We start from the raw sequence: 8,366 nt of genomic DNA, 5'->3' as shown, positions 1-8,366 counted from the left end.
CTCCATTGTCCGACCTCAGGGACTTGATCTTTCGACCTGTCTGAGTCTCCACAAGAGCTCTGAACTCCTGAAACCGCTTGAAGACCTCACTCTTGGTCTTCAAGAAATAAATCCAGGTCCTCCTGGAGTGATCATCAATGAATAAGACATAGTACTCATATCCACTCAAGGAAACATGAGACATCCGACCGCTCACATCGGAATGAATCAAATCAAGTATCCCCGTCGCTCTGCTGTCACTGCTGGGAAAAGGGGATTTGGCAAACTTGCCCATCGCACAACCTCTGCAAGTATCATGGTGATCAGTACTGAAATCTGGCACACCTGTAGTGATCTCCCGCAATGTCCTCAAGGCTCCATGAGACATGTGCCCCATCCTGCGGTGCCAAATCTCACATAGCTCAGAACTGCTAGCTCTGCTGTTGGTACTACAGCTCAATGCCAAAGGGGGCTGGAATGCAAACTTGTACACCTTTGCATGGCGTACACCTATCACTCTAGCTGAATCAGCTGGAGAGCCCCTGGGATACATCAACACCTGTCCTTCCCTGAACAGTACCTCATATCCTCTGTCCTCCAACGCTGAGACGGATATGAGGTTCTTCCTCATCCCTGGCACATAAAGAACCTCTGACACCTTCAAGGGAGGTTTGGACTCCCTCTGAAATGTCACTGTCCCCACCCCGACTGCTCTAACAACTCTGTCATCACCGAGTACTACCTCAATATCAGTGCCACTCTCTGAAAGCTCTGAGAAGTACTCCCGGACTCCTGTCATGTGACGTGAAGCCCCACTGTCCACATACCAGATACCTGTAGATGCTCCGCTAATCGAGGGAAAAGCATGCTCTCTCTGAACCTGTGTGGCAGGTGATCCTGCACTAGAGGACTCACATGTAGTGAACGCAAACTCCCGGTCAAAACGACCTGCAAAGTCCTCAATCTCAGCTGACGCTGCCACATCCTGGGTCTTCCCCTTCTTCTTCTTCTTCTCCGGACACACAACTGCATAGTGTCCCATCTTCTGACAATTCCAACACTTCACTTTGGAATAGTCCTTTTGTGAGTTACCCTGTTTACCTTTACCTTTGCCTTTGCCTCCACCACCGCTTGTGGAAGCCTGCTTCTTCCCTTTGCCTTTCTTGCCTCCTGCCATCAGTGCTACGTCCTCATCCTGCTCAACTGGCTTGGCTGCCCCAAGCTGTCCTTTCCTGATCTCTGTCTGTATACAATCATCCCAAAACCTCTCCCATGTGGGAAGGGTCTCACGTGCACAAACCCCATCAGCAAAGTTCAACCATGAACGGGGGAGGCCATTCACTGCAATACGCACCAACTCAGTGGATGGAATGGCCTCTCCAATCGCTGCCAACTCATCTCTCACATTGGTAATCTTTGTGAGATATCCAGCTGCACTATCATTCCCCATCTTAATGTTCTTCAGCTTCTCCTTCAGGACCATCTTCCGGTTCTCATTGGTACTCTGGTAGAGATTGGACAATGCTGTCCACATCTCATGGGCATTGCTCTTTCCTCTCACATGAGGAATGCAATGGTCTTTGATTCCGTCTAGAATCAGCCTCTTACCCTTGTTGTTCTTTCTATTATAAGCTGCCAACTGAGTAGCATCAGTAGGCACAACAACAGGGTGCTGTGCTCTATGCACCATGATATCCCAGACTTCTGCCTCCTCAAAGATACTCTGCATTCTCTCCTTCCAAACGCTGTAATTTGTATGCCCATCCAACCTATCCTCCACCCTCAATCCCAATGACATCTTGCTGTCCTAAAACTGAAAAATAGCACTGCTGTGGTAAAGATAAAACTGTTGTTTATGAAAAATCAGCTTGCTGGAATTTTCTGAGTGAAAAAATCAGCAGCTGTATTTTTTTTTTTTTTTTTGCTGTCCCAAACTGCCCTTCAGCGCTCAAGCTCTGATACCATGTAAAATTTTCTGTTTCCCACCCCGGTTTTCAGTTTCACCTTATTTCTCCCATATAGTTAAATGCCCATTCCCATAGCCATACATTTAACAGACTGAAAAAAAATAAATATTGCTGAAAACACAAATTCTGGAAATTTTTCAGAGTGCTGGAAATTGCAGAAATAAAAAATCAGCAATTAAAACAGCCATAAAAACACATTTAAACTCAGTGATTTTTGGTCAACTTGACCCTGGAAAAACCCCCTACAACTCTTGGGGAAAACCAGTTTGAGAGCTCTTCTTTATTTCTGGAAAATGCCTTTTACAGAGAAAATATTTTTCAGCAAAAAATCAGCAAAAACAGAAATTTTCCAGCAAGCAAACTTATCTGTTTTTTCAGCTAACAGACAGTCTGAAAATGGCTGTACGGACTGTACGGACCGTACGGATGTACGGACTGTACGGACGTACGGATGTACGGACTGTACGGACGGCCGTACGGACTTGTACGGACAGACCTCGAAATTCGTGCAGAAAATCGCCTCCTCGATATTCGTGCTGAAAATCAATTTTTTCACTGTTTTGCTCACTAAATCTGCCTTTTTCTGCTTGTTCTTTATGCTGTTCAGATTTGCTGAAATGCTGCCTTGGTGTGTGTGCCAAACTGCTGCCTCTTTCTCCTCCTTGTCCAGAAATCTCCCTTGCTCTCTTGCTCTCCTTCTCCCAATCTGCTCATGAAAGAAATGAATGATCTTTCTCTCCTTTTCCTCCCTTAACCCAACCCTAAATGACTTTTGGGTGATCCCTAAATCCAATGGCTGAAATAGATTTAGATCAATGGCTGAGATTAAATGCTCATTTAAATCTCACTTTCTATTTTTTAATTCACCCCACTTTAATAAAGACCCACTTAGTCATTTATTTCCAAAGTCACTTTTCCTTTCTAATTTTTCATTGACTTTATAAAGTCACTTTAAAATTAGACTTAGTAACTTTATCACTTAAAGTCACTTTCAAATTAGATTTAACTTTATAAAAATTATAAAGTTACTTTAGGAGAAAAAATTAAATTCTTTTGGACACTTTTCCCTAGGCCAAAGATCAAAGCCTTAGGGAACCACCTGTCCTCCGGTACCAAATTTCAACAGACCTGAAGGCTTGGAATATGTCCATGAGGCCTACCCACATCCATGTTTCCATTCCTCACTCCTTTTCCATCATTTTTTCATGTCATTATGCTTCTTTCCTCAAAACTGTGTCTTCTACAGGAAGCTCTGTATTTCTACAGGAAACATCCTGTAGAACCTTTGGACGAGCCAAATACAATTTCAAAAGTGAATCTAATGGTGGGAATCTGTTGATTAGGCCTACAAGCACTTGTGTGTCCATCCCTTGCCTTCATCCATCATTTTTTTCACTTCCTTGTGCTTCTCGTTGTGCTTCTACAGGAACTTCCTGTAGAAATTGTGGGAAACTAGGCATGCATTTCAAAAAGTGGTTTGGCAAGCATGGTAGCTTCCTCAAGGGTCCAGAAGCCCTCATGCAATCTTCCAACTCCTCCTCCATCAGCTCCATGCCTGCATCACAGCCAAAATTCATTTTGTCATACCATGCAAACTCATGCAAAGTGCCTTGAAGCAAAAATACCTAGAGCAGAATTTGTTTATGCAATAACTTGAAAACCATGCATCCATTTGACAAACCGTTTTATGGGGAATCGTACAAGGTTGATGACAACATGCCTGAGCAGTTTCATGCAATTCCGGTGCACGGTTTCCAAGAAATCAGTCTCCATCACCATAAGCCATTTTTGCATTTTCTCCATAACCGTGCATCCGTTTCAAAACCTATTTCATGGGGAGATGCACATGGGTGATGGTAGCCTACCCAAGCAGTTTCAGCCGATTCTAATGCACGGTTTCCGAGAAATCGAGCTCTGAAATATTCAGCCATTTTCCATTTTTCTCGAAATCCGTGCATCCATTGATCATGAATTTGATATGGGAGATGCATAATGATGGTAGTAACATGCTCACCAAGTTTCAGATCAAACCGATCTACCGTTTGGGAGAAATGGCAAAAAGAAGTCTGGTTTTGTGACCATGCAGCAGCAGCAGCTTGAACGGGCAGAGTTGAACGTGGAAATGATTGCATGCACTCAGATCCGGCCAGAGGACACCTGCACATGAAAAAAGCAATCAAGGATTAGCAGCCAAGCCATATGCAATCAGGAAAACTAAGCATGCAGCAGCAAAATCAGAGCAGGCAGCAGCAAAAAGCTCACGGCAGCCATTCAACTTCGAGGTATGTGACAAACTCATTCCTCTATTGCATAAATTTAATTCGAAAACTGCATGAATTAATGGAATGGTGGGATTAAGCCACGAATTAGTAAGGTTCAGCTGATTGTCGTCCCTAAGAACTTAGCCGGCAGTCACGCAGCATGGTCATTCACGTGAAACTGAAAAAAACACAGCCAGTTATGGATAGTTTAAACTCCAGTGAAACAAATGGTAAGGGATTACAGGCAGATGGAACTGCAGGGGACGAACAGTTTGCATGGGCTAAGCGCAGGTCTCTGCCACCTCACCACAAATCACGCAGTGAATAAAGGAACGCTCGGCTGAAGACTCACGTAATTGTTGTTCAGGTACACTTGCTAACTGTTGTTCATTTACACTTGCAAATGTTAAACTCACGTCCTTCATCAAGTTTTGGGCTTGTTAACAATTCTCCCGCATGCAAAGATCATTCAAAGGCGCAGAGACATCCTACAGGCGTTTCTACAGGATGTCGTCTACAGGAAAGTGCAGCAGAATCTTCCCGAGCAGAGAAGCCTAAGGTTTTTCATCAAGTTTGGAGCTTGAAGAAAGATGGACAATTATCATATGGCCAAGGGTGAAAAACTTGTCCCTCCTTATGCTAGACAGGGGTATAATTCCTCTTGCAATACCACTATCAGAAGACCAATCAGGTGCTTTCACAGCTCTTCTAAAATGGCCAACCAGTCCAGAAAGCATGGAGATGCCCGTTGTACGAGTTCAGAAGTATGGTGTGTCACGTTTAGCTAAGACTGTAAGCCACTGATTTCAAATTCAAAATGAAGCTCTTGAAGTTTTGCATGTGGATCAATATATTCATAGGATTCTGGTAGAAGAAGATTGGAATGGCTATGAGGACGCAGCAAATAGCCTCTATGCTGCTTCAGGAGATGCTAGCTGAAAACTTAGAAGTTAGCAATGCATGCAGAAAACTTAGAAGTCAGCAACGCATGGTGAACCTATACATGGGTGTGAAGGCTTGATTTCGTAAATTGGTTGTTAACTTGTGCAATTTATGTCATCCTCTGCAGCAAAAGCAAAATGGTCACACGTTTTGGCTTCATCAAATCCTCACTGCAATTAGGTTCACCCATTGTCATTCCTCATATTTCTTACCTTTGTTACATAAGTCTACTTGCTAGCTGCAGCATAAATGTTTTATAGCAGCACATAAGTTGCTGATACAACGAGTCCAAATAAAAACGCATTCTGCCGCATGTTTCCCTAGCTCCATATTCCCATGGGTTCTTTGGGCATCCATGAAAGCTGCCACATTATGGCAGGTGATTCATATAGCATTTTGTTGATCTTCTGCTTTGGAAACATTCCTAGCTTGGCCATGGAGGTCAACCAGGCATATTGCTCCAATTTTATGTTGTGCTATGACCCTAATTAATGGAAGCAAATCATCAAATCACACTAGCTCAGAGTTACAAGCAGCAGGCAGTGAGGAAGAAGAGCAGGAAGGAGGAGGAGATGAAGGCTGCCACAGCCCAGCTGAAAGGAAAATCGCCCACAGCCAAGCAAGATACAGTGGTGATGTTTGTTTCTACAGGAAGACAGAGGACTGTTTCTACAGGAAGACAGAGGACTGTTTCTACAGGAAGCCTGTGAACTGTTCTATAGGAAGTTTGAAAAGAGGGAAGCCAAAGGAGAAATCGGCTGAGATGTTAGCCAAGGAAACCACCAGGGCCATCAAAGACAAGGGGAGAGATTTGGTTGCTCAGAGGATGAGCAACACTTTCAGTAGGGGGGTGATGATGAGCCCCAAAAATGGACAAATATTTGGGCTCATCCAACCTCCTAATTTGACTTAGTCCACCATTCTCATTAGTTTATTGCATGTTTTTTATTATATTTGTGTTAATAGAGTGAATTTGGTTAGTCATTATGCCAACAAGTCTAATGGGTGCTTTGTGTAGCCTTGTTGGTCAACTTGGAGACAAATTTGAAGGTCTTAATGAGCACTTGGCAGCCAAATTCGTGGGAGAACAAGCTAGAGGATTTGTAGGAAGGTGTCCCCCTCATTTATGGGCCCTTACCTTGAATTCTCCACCATCAGCTTGGAGTTCAAGGGCCACCGAATCAATCAGCTCAAGGGCAGCCAAGCAAGTCAAGTTGGACTGTTGTTAACTACAAGTCTTGGGCAGCCAAGTCCCTAAATTTTAGGAGGACTGTTGGGTCCTCAAATTGTATAAATAAGAAGGCTTAGGGCCTCATTTTGGTTAGCTAGTTGGTAGTCATTTTTGTAGCTAGTTAGTCATTTTGTTTTAGCCATTAGTTAGCTAGTTTGTAGTTCGATTTTTATGCAATAGATTAGCTTTGCTTTCAGCTCATGTTCAAGTTCTCCTTGTGGACAGTTTTGATGTACTTTTCATTTCTTGATTAATAAAGATGGATCCAACTTTGCACCAGCTCTAAATCTTTCATGGGAGGCTGTAGCTCTTGGGGTTGGGCCCATCTCAAGCGCCCAGTACCTCTCTTGTTTCTCTTTATGTGTGTTTGCTGCGTTCTTGAGAAAAAAATCTGCTCTTTAGATTTAATTCATGCTGTGTTACTTAGGTTGCTTTTGGATGGTTAAAGTAGTTTCTTATGTTTAATATAGATTGGTAGGAGTTATTCATGCGTTTATATCTCTTTGATAATGTTTTGTTCACAGGCAGTACGTGATTCTTTTCATGAATAAGGTTGTTGTCCACCGATTTCATTAACTTGTTAGATAGATCACATGATATTTCGATTGCATGCAAGAGGTAGTTGGTTTGATCAAGTAACCACTATGCAGGGCATCTTCATCACCTCCTCATTCATCTGAGCCTCGTTCAGATCAGCTCCTCCATCACCAAGTCTGTTCCCTCATCTCCCATCTTCTCTTTTGCCAAGTAACCTTACCTTCTTCCCCATTGTTGTCTCAACTACCTTCAAGCCAAGTCAGCGTTCCACATCATCTCACCACTCCATCCATCAGCTCCTGGATCACTTCAGACCCCCATCCTACCTCCATAACCATCCATGCATCTTCCATCAACCATCCATCCTCAAACATTCCATTTCAGAACATCCTGTAGAAGAATTGCAGACCTTCCTGTAGAAACCCCTGCGTTTCCTGTAGAATCCCCTGCAGACATCCTGTAGGAGGCCACTCACTCGGTTGCTGAGCCTCTGAACGTGAGGAACCTTTGTGGACTGATGCTAAGGATCTCTGGGGACCTCTCCTAGCCTCCCCAACCTTTCCCAAGCTTTCCTTCCTTCCGCATCACATCTGCACAACCAAACCCTAATAAGCACAAAATCACAATCACTCCATCCACTTAAAGAAAAAATACAAAAACATGTCTTTTAAGATGCAAGTAGATTAGATTCATGCATTTTCACTTATTAGAAGTAATGGCATCATTGGTAGAAGTTTCCTTCACATTCTTTGCATCATAGAGGTTAGACTAGTTAAATTAGGGTTTCCTAGGGTTTCCATGTTTTGATTTGCTTTCAGTTCATTTTTGCCAAGTAGATTAGTCTTCTTTGAGCTAGCTTTCGTCCATCATTTAACAAGCTTCTTCTGAGAGCCTATAGAAGTTGGCCTGAGCCCTAGCGGACTTGTGCCAGCCGACCAAGTGACAGTTGCGACAAGAGCTAGTACTTGTGCATACAACACCGTCGCTTCCAAGTTTGTACGAACTACCGGGTTGATAAAATTAAGAGATAGGAAGCCCCAGGAGTTGTAGCATTATTGCTACAATACTGGAGCTCACCACTTACTCTGTTATTATCTAGCACTTTGAACTGTTCTTTATGTATGCCAGCATTATATTTATAAGGAGGAATTAACAAGAAAATTTTGTGTAAATGGGTTACCTCTGTTATAATTGCATTCTACAGTAGTTGCATCCGCGTTCTGTTGAGAACTATCTCATAGTTGTTGTCTGCTTTCGTATGTTTGGAAACTGTTGTTGTCGCCGGAACTCCGTGTTAGGAACACTCTGTTATGGCTTCATTGTTTGAACTCAGGAACTATATCTCTGTTTGCTAGGAAAGATAAATGGAAACACACAGTGTTGTTTAATTGACACATACAGTAATTAGAGGGAAGAAATAAATATCATAGACAGACTGTTTGCAGATGG

The sequence above is a fragment of the Pinus tabuliformis genome, chromosome 1_1 (assembly GCF_031772625.1).
Source record: "Pinus tabuliformis cultivar Carrire ecotype Pingquan chromosome 1_1, CPIR1, whole genome shotgun sequence".
In the NCBI taxonomy this organism is placed as follows: domain Eukaryota; kingdom Viridiplantae; phylum Streptophyta; class Pinopsida; order Pinales; family Pinaceae; genus Pinus; species Pinus tabuliformis.
This window is presented reverse-complemented; position numbering follows the sequence as displayed.